This window comes from Pholcus phalangioides, unplaced genomic scaffold (genome assembly GCF_987345545.1).
Source record: "Pholcus phalangioides strain wild (caught in Gottingen) unplaced genomic scaffold, Ppha-v1.0 ptg000009l_1, whole genome shotgun sequence".
In the NCBI taxonomy this organism is placed as follows: domain Eukaryota; kingdom Metazoa; phylum Arthropoda; class Arachnida; order Araneae; family Pholcidae; genus Pholcus; species Pholcus phalangioides.
In genome coordinates this window covers 46,221,609-46,236,235 of record NW_028301602.1, presented here as the reverse complement: position 1 = coordinate 46,236,235, position 14,627 = coordinate 46,221,609, and the positions used below count along the sequence as shown (strand labels likewise).

The following is a 14,627-nucleotide window of genomic DNA, read 5'->3' as shown; positions in this document are numbered from 1 at the left end:
TCTTCTGATGCCAATTAAAAAATTCCACGTTTCCAAGTGCAATATTCACTGAGATATTCAAATTCGGAAAACGGAGAAAAGTTGGGGAAAAACAGCATTAAATGCGGGAAAACCGTTTTACCAGTATTTTATGCTATACGTTAGCGCCACACGTTCTCCGGCATATACCGATTCGATAGAAATTCCTCTGAGAAATTTTCACGAAGTGAATGTACGGTTAAGTGTCAGCCCTTTAGTAGCACCATAAATTTCCGTGACGCACTGGTTGGGAATCAATGCTCAAACGGGAAGCAATGAATATGCCTTTATTATCGAAATAGACCTAACCTTTAACATTGTGTGAACGAAAACTGTTGTTGAATTTGCCTCACTCACAATTCATATTTGTTTGAGAGCTTTCTTTACGGAAGTTAAAATAACAGACTGCACTCAATGCGAAATCCAACAGCTTGATTCATCTTATATCAGCTTTGACAGAGAGAAACAGTTGAAAGGAAAAAAACCAAATACAAGCTGATTTTCAATTTGACTTTTGTTTGAACACAAGATTAAGATAGTGGAATACAGTCCAAACAGAAAGAAAGAAATTATTCTTTTTGTTTATTTCCTTCCTTCGCCGGGATTACACTATGAAAGTTCGATAAAAGACCTTTTACAAAACTTGAAAAAAAAACAACCAATAAGCCTATTGGTTACATTCGCTCGAGAGTAACCGATACACTTATTGGTAGCATTTTTCAAGTTTTATAAAAGAACTTTTATAATATTTTTATAGTGTAATCCCGGCCGTGGAGTAAAATACTGTAAACAGGGTGATTACTTAATTCCCCTTGCCGAACTCTATTTTACAGGTGAACCCTTGATCCTAGAGGCATACTGCCAGTTAGAAAAAGAATCCAAATAACATGTAGACCTCAGATGCGGTTTCATGTTGCAAAGAGTTTCATACTTATTAAAATTTTAAAAAAAATTAACTTTTTATACAGACACCCTGTCCTAAAAAACACAATTAGACGTTAAAAAGTTGTTGCCCTGTCTTTCCTGAAGCAAAAAAAAAAAAAAAATCCACGATTCTGAGTACAATATTCGCAGAGAAATTTGAATTCGAAAATCGTTGAAAAGAAGGGAAAGAACAGCATAAAAAAAAATGAACTTTTCCGTTTGTTCTTGATTTTCTTTCTCAATTTTTTAATTCAAATATCTCAGTGAATATGAACACCAAACGTAGAATAAGTGTATGAAAATTACACTTACAAACGTAGATTTTTTTCCGTTAACCTCAGAAGACACAGGGCAACAACTTTTTAATTGGGTTTTTTGGGACGGTGTCCGTACAAAAAGATTTTTTATTTCAATGACGATATATAACCCCTGGGAATATGAATGCCGTATCCGAGGTCTACACGTTATTTCGATACTTTTTTCTAATTGACAGTACGTCACTAGTTCCTTTAGTCTAGGATCAACGGTTCGCCAGTAATTTCCGGCCTTAAGCAACACCTCCTATAAGTAAATGTATAGCTGTAGATGACGTTGCCTCAAGTCCCTTAAATAATCACCCTGTATATATATTCACCGTTGGAAAGCCATTATTTTTCCTCCGCAGTCTTTTATTTCACATATTCGGGGAGAATGTAAAACAAATGTTCAGTTTACTCAGCTGGCATAGGATTAAAAACGGGTCTTATAAAAACTTATTCAAAAATTGCGATTGTTTTTTAATGATATTTTTTGTGTTCAAACTTTAAAAATATTAATGTATAATTTATTTTCAATCATTGTTTTCAAATTTTTTGCGAATATTTTAGTGAAAATTTTGCTTTAATATGTTGAAAAAATTACAAGTTTTTCTTTTACTCTCTCACCGGCATTGACGAGGTATCTCGAATTCTCAAAACCCTTTTATATTAGCAATGACAAGCTCAGATATTTTTGTAAAAGTGATACTTTTTTTTTAGGAAACACATTTTCTTATCCCTCCCCCCCTTACTTGGCACATGCTGCAAATAAGAAGAAAGCCTACATCATAAAAAAGTTATGCCATTTTACAGGGGGTTAGTGATCTCTGCTATGAAGGTTAAAGGGGCAAACAATGCCTCGAAAATGTTATTCTCGTCAATTTTTGTTATTTATTTATAAATTTTAACATTTTCTCCCCCTCAAAAATTGCAGTAGGTGTGCAAATAAAATTACGCATGATTAGCAAGTGTGGTAGAAGCAACAAATTAAAAAATAATTGAAATCTGATTTCAAGGGGTTTCATAACACGAATGATCCGAAATGGAATCCTTAAACACTATCGTTTTTACAGTGATGAGCACATTAAATTGTTGTGATTAATAAGGGTTTTATACTACTTTCTTTAATTTATGTGATGCATAATTAATAACCAGGGCCATGGTCACTAACACGGAGCCCGAATATTCTTGGGAATCCCCTTTAAGACACTTGAAAAAAAGTCTTTTACTGGCAAAACTCTGAATCGAATTTGCAATTAATTAGGGGAATAAAAATTAATTTATATATATATATATATATATATATATATATATATATATATATATATATTTTACCACGAAGAAAGCCATAATTTGTTTTATGCAACTGTTGTGGAAGATTTTGTAAAAGCGCGCAGTGTTTTCTGCATTACATTTTTGTGTAATGCAGAAAACACTTTTACAGGGACGAAACATCTAATTGAATTTTATTAATTAACATATTTAAAAAACTAGTTGTCTACCAATCGTGCTGCCACCTGATAATCGTAAAGTGGTTATACATATTTTATACATCAAAATACCAACACCCAACAACATATGTAAGGGATATTACGGGGGTTAAAAAGTTAGTAGTACTTCAGAGTACCGTCTATACCAGTGTTCCTCAACCTATGGTCCACGGATCAGGAGCTACGATGGTATAGGTGGTCCGCAAGCAGACTTGATAAAATTAAGTCTAATCAAAATTGATTCTAACTGAATGAAAAATTATTCAAACTATGTAATATTGATGTTAGTTTTTTCCATATGGGTTCAAATAAAAGCTATACCTTCATACTCGGGTTGAACATACATCATCTTGGAAAATGTCGGGGATTTCGATCATACCAAATGCGATAAATACGGGGGTGTCACAAAATTTAGTCAAAAAATTCAATTTATTGCCTCACATGCAATTTTATAATTGCTGTTGAAATTGCTGCAGGGTGGGGAAAAAAGGACTGCTACAAATGCAATAAACAAAAATGTATTTCACAGGGGAAAAAATTCAAATGATCAGATGACTATATTTCATTGAGAAAAATACGTTAAAAATTGGGATTTAAATAGGACAAAATACATTGCCAGTTATCATCAAAAATGTTGCCAGAAGTAGACACATTATCACTGATTGCTATTAAAATTTGGAGAAAAACGTTGAACCTGAAAAATATGTGGATGAACATTCTACGGTTTTACAAAATTGCTTATTTATTTTTATTTATGTTTTTGCAAACATAAATGATGTTTTACAAAAATTAATTTTAAATCTTTATGTATGTGTGAAAATGTATAAATTTGATTTGAATAATTATCATAATATAATTTATATATTATGAAACGCTATATATTCCTGACCTTAGTACATATTTCATATCAATATTTAATGTAAAAAAAAAAAACCAAAAGCAACCAAAATTAAAAGGACATAGGTGGTCCGTCAAATTGTTTCATACATTCTATTGGTCCTTAGGTTCAGAAATGTTGGGAAACGCTGGTCTGTACTGAAAGGGTTAAAATTTCGACTAACACCTTTTTGCTAACATTTATTTTCTGTTCATAAGATTTTTTTGGATCTGCTTGATGTACAAATGATGAAGAGAAAATAATTTAGCTGTTTTTTCCCCTTGTGTCTGCAAAGCGGTGGAGGGAAAAACAACAAAATTCGGATTTTTCATACATTATTGTTTAAATACGTACAATAATAGTTGAAGTATTGGTTTTTTTAATCTATAAGAATGGTCGTAACCATATTAAAAATTAAATTAAATAATTTTAATTGCAATCATCTGATGTCGAGACAAAAATATTCCCATTCATGACTAAAAAAAAAGCAAACAAAAAACTGATTTGCAGGTTGGCAAGAAGAGTTTCATCACAAATGGATAACAACGATAAAGTCAAATACATGAAAAAATACGAAATTCCTATTACTTCTCCAGACACTATGTGATTTTTTTTCTTTGTGACTCAATATTCACAAACTATGGGTGCCATCTTCAAGGGATAACCACTATCACGCTGACAGTGGATCCCACTTGGGTTGGAGCAGACGTATGTATTTAACCCGCTGCGCAAAGAGAGAGGAGAGAGTCTAGATTCGGTAACCATCCCCGGTGAGCACGATAGTATATTATACTGTATTTATCTTCTAAAGACGACACCCATAGTATGTCGAAAAATTTCGTATTTTTCTGTGTATTTGCCTTTACCGTTGTTCTCCATTTGTGATTATATCAGGCAAAGGATTATTTACTTTCCCAAGCAGAATTTGCTTTCGAATTTGATTGTAAATCAAAATAAAAATTACAAACTGGCTAAAAACTAGGTTAAGAAGAGCATAAATTTTTAAGTCGTGAGAAAAAAAAATATTCGTCAGCGTAAAAGGGGAGAAATGCATATCTTAAATTTATGGCGAAATAAAAAAGTGAGTTTTTTGGCATATTTTATTTATTATAGGCCTATTACTAACCCATTGCAATTTCAGTTTCTAAAGGGTGAATTTATGTTCGATGACCGAGAATGGTACCCACCATGTCGAATCGCAACAATTCGAAAGATGTACGGGAAACACATCCCCTGTAATCAAAGGAATAATATTTAATGAATGAACACACAATACACTCATGACAAAATCCAACCTTTCGCAGGTAAACTTTTTGGTGTTTTCTGTTCAATGCCTCATTGTGGCTTTTTCCGTTGTGTGTTGGTCTTCTTTATTTATTTTTTTTTTTTCTTTCTTTCTCTTATTTTCTAGCCTTTTCGTGCCTCGAGGATGACAGAAAATGTTATTTACAATTCATTGTTTCCATCCTAAAAACGCCTGCACAAATTCGCGCTCATACAAAGAACCGAATACAGGTACCGCGTACAGTTTCTTTCTATAAATATAAGTAAATAACTATGTACTCGTACACACTGTATTTTATTTTATTTTTAAAGATAGATACGAGTGATCATAAGACGTGCACAAGCTCTATGCTAGTGCCGTGATTCAAAAAAAATCACGTATTCAAATGATACATACGTATATTTCGTTGCATACACGCATGTTCGCAAAAAGAAAAAAATGTCGAGGACTTCCCACGTCATCGACTACTACGGACAGTGGAAGTTAGCGTGAACAACCCTAATAAGTTTTTCATAACTGATTAGTCCCCCCCCCTCCCCTCCCTCACTTACATCGATCAATTTTTTATGGTGAATAATGGATATTTGTATGCAACGGTCTATAATCAGTGAACTTGTAGGTGCTCTGCATGTGAGAGCGCATTTAAAGCCAATGAATAATGCTGGTGATGACTCGCGCGCACACATATATACGTGAAAAATCTCGCTACGGCGAGATTATTATTGATTCGTGTTGTAGTTCAGAGGAGGAGGCAAACTGGGCAAAATCTCCGTAAGATTAAATTCCAGCAAAAATCCAAAAAATCATGTGTGTGACCGAACATCCTTTTTTTCTATACTTTCATAGAAGATTTGATAAGCACATATATTCGAGTGCAAGAGATCGGAAAATGTTTCTTAAATTACCGGAAATATCCGGTCAAAATATACTTGATGAAACACTCCTCTGTGCAGGGCCGCCCTTATCAGACGCTGGGCCCGGTGCGAAAGTAATTTCGGGCTCCTTAGTCTCTATTTTATATATTTTTAAATATGTAATACAATTCGTAGGTTTGATATGTATACCTATGCAATATTGATATGTATGCCTATGCAATGTGATATGTATGATATATACATTTATGAAACGATGTGATGTGCATGTATTCCATATACAGTCTAATATGTATACACGTTTTTAATATGATGTGTGTACATGTACATATATTGGCGTGACGTGCATGTATATGTAATATTAGAGATACATAAATCTCGCAAAAAAGTTTTTAAATCAGAAATTTCGCATTTATTTGCAGTAACGAAATCCAAATGAAAAATTTTACATTCGTTTATAAAACATAGTTCAAATCCAAAATTTCGCATTTAAAAAAAAATGGCCGTATTACTGGAAAGTGTTAAAGTACTTAGTTGAAATCATCTACTTTCTTCTAATTTAACCTTATTTTTCAAATGCTTTTCATAGCATCTTTTTTCCGAAATTTCAAAAAGTTGCATATACAGTCGAGTACACTTATAGCATAACCCGGATATAACATAAACCGCGGACACAATATACGGTTATGTAATCCTTTTTTTTGACCTAATCACGTCTATATATTTTTATACCTCTGTTATAACATACCCTGCTTAAAACATACACTGTGGATATAACAAACCAAAAGAATGGTCTTAACCAAGAAAATAATCCGGATATACATCATACTGCAAAAGAAACCCTAGAAAAATAGTCAAAAACAGACTTTATTGTTCACCATTTATTGTATGCGGATGATATCTTGACGTTTTCTCACAAAAAGACATTTCATTGCCGGAATAGTTACAATTCTCATCAAGCACTGGATATTTTTTTAACTTTAGCGCTACCTGTCGATGATAAACTCAACTATTTTGGCAATAAAATTTTTGGCATTTAATAAAAAAAAAAATCCTGTCTTTCTGCGCAAAACTGTATCGTTTATGCTTTTTGAATTATTGAATTTTTACTTGTTTTTATTATTTTGTGATATTTTTATTGGTGGCGATGATGAAAGAACAATTGTTGCAAATCGTCTAGGTCCCTGTTGAAAAGCTCTGCTAATTCAAGTGCATTATTGATTGGTGCAGTGTATATAAAATTCATGAACATCAATGGGGTTTTTTCTGAATTTTTTTTTCCAATTGTACACTATACTGTCAACTTTAAAGGAAAACTTTTGGCATAAACTCAAAAAAATCATTAACATTTCCAAAAATGTCTGCATGTTGTATACTTTGCGTTTTCTAATAAATTTTCAAAACTTTTCAGATATCAATCAAAAACTATGTTCATGATATATTATTCATTATAATAGTTGCATTTCAATTATGTGCTGCATAAGCTTATTTTGTCCACGACAATCTCAATAATGCATATATGCTATTGCTATGTGAGCTAATTTCAACTCCTCGCTTATAACATACACGTTGGTTATTACGTACACTTCTCGAATCACCTAGGGGTTACCTTATGACCGAACTCGACTGTATTACATCTAACACAATGATGTCAGAGGGGAAAGAAGTTATGCTTGTGGTTTCTCTTTCGAGTACGCTCACAAGTGCTGAGCAAAATTACGACTTTCCCACTTGAAAAAGTGTAAATTACCTAGATTTCACTAAAAAATAGCAAAAAATCAAAATTTCATTTATTCTTCAAAATTAGCAAATTTCGCATTTATCGCTGTTATTTCGTAAATACACGAAATTTACGTATCTCTATGTATTATGTGTATTTGAATATGTATATATACACCGCATTTTACTGGCGAATCGTTGGGGTGGAAGGAGGTGGGGGAGAAGAGAAGAAACAAAGAGGGCGAGCAAGAGAATGGTGAGTCCGCGAAGCAAAACCGGCGAAAAGACGTCAGGGCGAGTGAACCTATGTAGACGCACCCTAACGTATTTGTGATGTCAGAGTTATATGCATGTTTCGTGTTCAAGAAGTGCTGTCATCTGTCATCCCTATTAGAAATGAAAATACACGCATAAATCAGCTTTGATTACATTTTTATTCTTGTATTTCTATTTGTCTTCTGTACGTCCAAAAAATTATCAATGCAATCTAATATTTTTACATTTCTTGATTGTGGATATAGATTTTTTCAGATTTTCTTCACAGAATTTTTACTTATTTATTTATTCTTTTTTTTAGAATTTCCGCAACAGAAATCTTTTTTTCATCAAACCTGACTTTTTTGCAAAAGATAATGCCATTGGCCTGCATCTATAAAAATATGTCTCCAGTTTCAAACTCATTTCATTAGAAAAATTTTCAAAGAAATTTCTTACAACTGAAAAATTAATAAAATTTTGTTAGTTAATTAATTATTAATTTTTCCGTCAATATGTTTAATTATTGCAAAAGTCGGTATTTCTTATTTTTTTAATTCAAATAAATTCCCAAAAAAGTCTATAATTTTGCTATAGTGGAATTAATATCTGTGTAACAGGCTGCGTTCGGCATTGTTTTATTTTGTTGTTTTCTTAATTTGTTTTATCATTTCTCGACATTCTACAGCATTTTGAAAAAAAAAAAATAGTTTTGTGCTTATGAGAAATCTAGTAAGATAAAATCATATCAGAGAAAGATGGGGGTAGTATAGACGCTAATAATCTTGCGTATAGCCAATCATTCTTTTTTCTTCACTAAAATTTATTCGGTGACACGGGAAATAGAATAGAATTTTCAATTCTATTAATTCCGTCTCATGAAGAACATCGTATCCCATTTTTCGAATATGAAGGAAATGTCCTAAAGCTTATTTGCAAAAGATCGCTAAAAAAAGTGGGTCCCAATCGGAAAAAAAGAAAGAAAGGGAGTCTTGGAAGCGGTATAAAATCGAATTCAACAACCAGAATTTAAGTTATTTTCGTTATTTTCTTAAAAATCGCAGTGAAGAGTAAGCCATTCAATTCCGAAGCATTTTTATTTCAACTTATAAATACTCTCTATCAATGGCTCTATACCTCTTCTTTTATTTTTATTTCCGATTTCAGTGTTGTCGCTATCGTTCGTGAAAAATGTATGTATTAAATCTGGTTTGAGAGTAGTTTGCACAGCTAAACAACTGCAGTAAATTTTTGCAGGTGAACCAATACTATAATTAGCTGTTTTCCGATATTGACAGTTTGGGAATGAAACAGTAAACGCACTGTAGCATCTGGAACAAGGCAGTTCTCCAAGTGGGACAGCGTGATACAGGCAATAGTTTGCTTCGAAAATGCAACGTGTGAAATTCTATTTTCATCGTTTTTACCCAAAAAGGGGGGGGGGGTGTAACATACGACGAAATCGAAAAATATGATCTGAAAATTTTGGTTTCTCTAACTAAAAAAATAATTAAAATATGCAGTTTTGTGTATAGTAGGTGTAGTAATAGGGATGAGATGTAGCGTTTCTCAACCTCTGGTTCACGGACTAGAGGTTTCCCGTGAAGATAAGACAAGTGGTGCGTAGGAAGACTTGAAAATTTAACCCCTTCACGTACAGGCTTTTGACAACAAATGTGAACGATCCCTATTTGAAGTATCCGTGAAAAAACCGGTTTCTTTGTTTACATGTTAGAAATAAAAGAGGGGAAAAGATCATTTCTGTCGATTTCTCTTTCGCCTCCTCGCAATATCTTTCTCATCCTTCCTCCCCCCCCCCCATATATTATTTTCCTCTCTTATGTACAGTCGAATCCCGTTTTAACGAATACCGTTATAGCGAAAATCTCGTTTTAACGAATATTTTTCTAATCCCTTAAATAAGTTTACATAGGAACAATGCAAACAATTTCCTTCAACAAATGAAATTCCTTTATAACGAAATTTCGTTATAACGAAGTGATTTCTCCGGTCTCTTGGAGTTCGTTATAACGGGATTCGACTGTATAGGGTGCATAGCTGAAAGCCCACAACGAAAATTGCATTTAAATCGTTCATCCTAGAAGCATACATACTTCCAATTAGAAAACGTATCGAAATAATGTGTACACATAAGATATGTCATTCACATTGCAAGGGGTTGTATAGCTATTAAAATAAAAAAATTACCTTCCCATATACGAACACCCTGTGCACAAAAACCTCAGAAAATGGTGAATAAAAAGATCTGTTGCTCTGTGTGTGTTTCTCTCTCTCTCTCTCTCTTCTGAGGCCAACAAAAAAAATTAAACTTTTCCAACTGCAATATTCGCTGAAATACCGGGTTGGCAAAAAGTCCGTAGAAACTTAAAAAATTCATAAAAACCGGAAAAATAACCGAAATAAAATACGGTTTGCAAGGTTAGCATCATTAGGTCACGGGAATTTTTTTTAAACAGGGGCAGAAACGTTGCTGTAACGTACGTACGGCATATACACATAGATGCATTTTGGTATGTCTCACGGCATTCGATTCAAAGGTGCTCAAAGCTTTGCAGTTGATAATTTCCAGCATGAAATCGCGTCATTTTTTAACATAGTAATTGCATGTTAAAGCATTAACATGCTTTTTTACTCAGTCAGGTAGTTCCCACTCAACCACCAGTAAAGAGAGAAAACGGTCAGGGGTGGACCACAGCCTTTTTCTGCCACTTATATTTATGACTCCCGCGAAACTACAAAAGATTTTTGGAAGTCACTTCAATGACATCTCAGCTTTCCTGAGGAAAGCGGCGTGAAGCAGATCATTTTCATCGACTTTTTTACATTCAAATGTTTTACATTCAAATGTTTTACATTCAAATGTTTTACATTCAAATGTTTTAAATTCAAATGTTTTAAATGTTTTACATTCAAATGTTTTACATTCAAATGTTTTACATTCAAATGTTTTACATTCAAATGTTTTACATTCAAATGTTTTACATTCAAATGTTTTAAATGTTTTACATTCAAATGTTTCAAATGTTTTACATTCAAATGTTTCAAATGTTTTACATTCAAATGTTTCAAATGTTTTACATTCAAATGTTTCAAATGTTTTACATTCAAATGTTTCAAATGTTTTACATTCAAATGTTTCAAATGTTTTACATTCAAATGTTTCAAATGTTTTACATTCAAATGTTTCAAATGTTTTACATTCAAATGTTTCAAATGTTTTACATTCAAATGTTTCAAATGTTTTACATTCAAATGTTTCAAATGTTTTACATTCAAATGTTTTACTCTTCTTTTAATTCTTCATCATCAAAAATGTTTTTAAGGAAAGATATATTTTCAGGATATTATACCGAGGTGAACGTGGAAAGAAAAGTCATCGGGTTTCCACCGGGACTCGAACCCAGGTCCTCTTGCAAACCGGGTAAGCATGCTACCATCTACACCCCTGGAGACACGACTCGACCTTCCTTATTTCACGCACTGTGGCGTGAGGCTCGGTGTTTTTGATTAAAACACGTTAATCAATGAAAAATAAAAAAGTGAAGTGAAATTCACAGGACTTGCAATTTTTGTTGGCTATTGACAATTTTACTAACACACTGGCGTCGATTGCCTTTTAAACGCTTTTTTTTTAACAGTTTCTCTTTTTCAAATTTTTATAAAGTATTCTGCATCAAATTGGTGACCTTTGTGAAAATACCTTTTTATGAGTTTACAGTAGTTTTAATTTAAATTGGTTGTTTAGTGGGTTTATTAGATTGTTTATGGTTATTTTTAATATATTTATTTATCACAGTAAAATGAAATAAAAATTCTAAACACAATGCCGTGAATAATCGATATGCCGTTATCGATCGACATTATTTATGCCAAAATCGCTTTGAATCTGCTCGCACTCTTCGAGACGTTCCGATGAGAAAAAAAGGAAGAAAAAGAATCGAGTTATACGATGGAAGCGGTAAATAATAAATTGTTACAGCATTTCAAAAAACTCTATTGGCCGTGTGTGGCGCGAAGAGACAGAGATGATACGGCATGTGAAGAGGAAAAAAAAATAAAACATTGATGATGGAGATGGGAAAAGAGAGGGAGTGTCACGCCCACAACGTCATTATTAGGTGTCTACATATTTCCTCTCATTCACTTTGGAAGAGAACAGGGACACAACATAGAATGACAGCGACACTTCTCTTGCTCTCTTCCTGGTTTTCTCCAATAAATCTCTTCCATTTATCGGTACTCAGTAGTCTTCTCACTGGCAGACTTTTGACCTTTTGCGCGATGGACTGTGAGAGAGAGAGAGCGACAGTGTGTGTGTGTGTGCATATATATATATATATATATATATACACAGAGGTTTTTATATTCCCGGCATCCAAAACAATTTTCAATACAAACGACTCGCGGGAGATAATGGTAATTTCACAGGATAAAAAAATTGACAGCTCTAATAGAGAAAGAGAAAGTGAACTGCAAACTTACTTACAATCGGAACAGAGGATAAAGATGCTTCGGGAAGGAGAAGAAGAGAAGAAGAAGAGAGATCACACAGCGTATACCGAGACCCCGAACGAGTAACGCACAGCGGCTATCGCCCCGTTCCTTTTTCTTCCTTTCACAGATACATTTAATCTAAATCAGCCAAACGGCAATGAGAGATGTTCTGTTGGCCGAGGGTTGTCCTCGCCAATACTCGCCAAAATGTTTTTTCCCTTCACTCTTTTTATTATTTTTTTCCAATTTCGAATGTTGACCAGCTTATAGAACAGTGAGTCGCAACCTCTTCCATTTCTGTCTCTGTCTCACCCAAACTTGAAATGTGATTCTTACTGACACACTGATATATTATTTCAAACATTATATGGCAATCGTGATGATATAACCAACGTAGTAATGTTAGTCAGTTATGTAAATTTTCCCTTTACATATAACACCTGCATATAGTCGGAAATATGCAAATACATACTGTAATTGATTCAGCAATTTTCCTATCGAAATTTTCAATTTTTTTCGAAATTTGAGACACACCTACCTAGAAAAAGACTCATTCTTATTGGCCGATTTTCTGTTCTATATTTTTTTATCTTCAGCAAGAGTTCTTAAACTAATATAAAAATTCAAGCATTTACCATCTTCATTTCAAAAAATCGAAAGACAGATGGACGCACCAACAAGAACACGAAAGAAGCACAACTCTGACAACATAAATACGCTAGGGCCACGCATATACACACAACGAGTTCCGGCATGTACCAATTCATTAGAAAGTCCTCAGGAATGTGTACGAGGTTCATGTACGGTCAAGTAGTAGAAGGCGTTCTTAACATTTTGCGTTCCACGGACCCTTTTAGGCCACTAAGACAAAGGCCAAGGCCTTTGCCAATAAGATAAACCTGGAGCTCTTTACAAAATAATAGTCGTCATGCAATAATATAAAAACAATAAGTTCATTTTTTTCACATCGAACCTCTTGAAACCACTCAAAGGATCTTTGGTTAAGAACCAATTAATTATCTACAGTAGTGTTCCCAAAGTGTCCAGGTGGACGGTAGAAGATATGTGTTTAATATAGGATTGGACTACGGCAGAGGTGTTCAACTTTTTTCCTAGTCGCGAGCAGAGCCGTCTGAAGAGAATCATGGGCCCCCGGGCCAAGTGGTTTTTCTGAGGCCCTACCATGCAAATGCTAGAAAATTTCAACCGGACCTAATTTTTGTGAGGCCCCCGAGCCGTGCCCGGGTGTGCCCGTGCTTTAAGACGGCACTGGTCGCGAGCACTGCTTACACCCATCATCATGATACATAGTCCTTGAATGCAGTTTGTACAACATGTTCAATTGGAACGCTGATCAAGTGCTCACAAGCACGAAATTAGACACGAACATCGAGCACTCTGGGTGCTTCAGGGAGCTCCGTGGTGTTTGCGAGCAACGGGTTGAAGATGCCTGGATTACGGGTTGGCTTGAATTGGGGGCAAGTGGGAAAAAATTGGTGAAGAAGGGGGCAATGGGGAAAAAAGGTTTTTGTTTCTTTCTTTCATACCGTGCATGAGCCTGGCTCTACCAGTAAAATTCGACAGTTTTAGCCATTGCTCTTAGGGTACGTCCATAGTGAACCGCTTCTCGCTACTCGCTTTATCGCGGCTGAAAATAGATCGTGAAAACTCATTGGGGCGGCCATAGTGCGCCCGCCTACCTGCTTTTACCGGCTGAAACTGCTTTTACCCGCTTTAACCGGAATGAATTGTTATTTCTTTTTCTCGCTTGACCGGCTCACCGCTTGCACTTTAAAACGGATACTTTCCTCTAAGTGTTCGTTTTATAGTGGAATAGTAAATCGACGGAGTTTTTGTAACGATTAATTATCGTTATTACTAATCGTTGATTAATTATGACATAATAAAAGCAAAATCGTTAATCATTAAGTAATTAAGGAAAATTAACAATTATAGTGAATCCAATTGGAGTTTTTGTGAGAATTAATTATTGTCAATACTAATCGTTAACTAGTTATGGCATAATATAAGCGAAATCGGTTATTAATTAAGGATCATCAATGGTAATACTGAATCCAACGGAGTTTTTATGACGAATAATTGTTGTTAATACTAATCGTTAACTAGATATGACATAATAAAAGTGATATCGGTGATTAATCATTAATTAAGGTTAATTAACGATTATACTGAATCCAACGGAGTTTTTGTGACGGATAATTTTTGCTAATACTAATCGTTAATTAGTTATGACATAATAATCTAAATCGTTAATTAATCGTTAATTAATTAAGAATCATTAATGATCATACTAAATCCAACGGAGTTTTTATGACGCCTAATTATTGTTAATACTAATCGTTAATTAGTTGACGT

At 34.0% G+C, this 14,627-nt stretch overlaps 1 protein-coding gene across 1 annotated transcript in view; it reads right to left on the bottom strand.

Moving 5' to 3' along the window:
- Positions 1–12,355, bottom strand: part of LOC149083202 (NACHT and WD repeat domain-containing protein 2) — a 56,985-nt gene extending 44,630 nt beyond the window's left edge. Inside the window, exon 1 of the mRNA XM_089236390.1 lies at positions 12,244–12,355. The gene's annotated coding sequence lies outside the window, so the exon portion shown is untranslated. The remainder of the gene's footprint in view (positions 1–12,243) is intronic.
- Between the last annotated feature and the right edge of the window lie 2,272 nt (positions 12,356–14,627).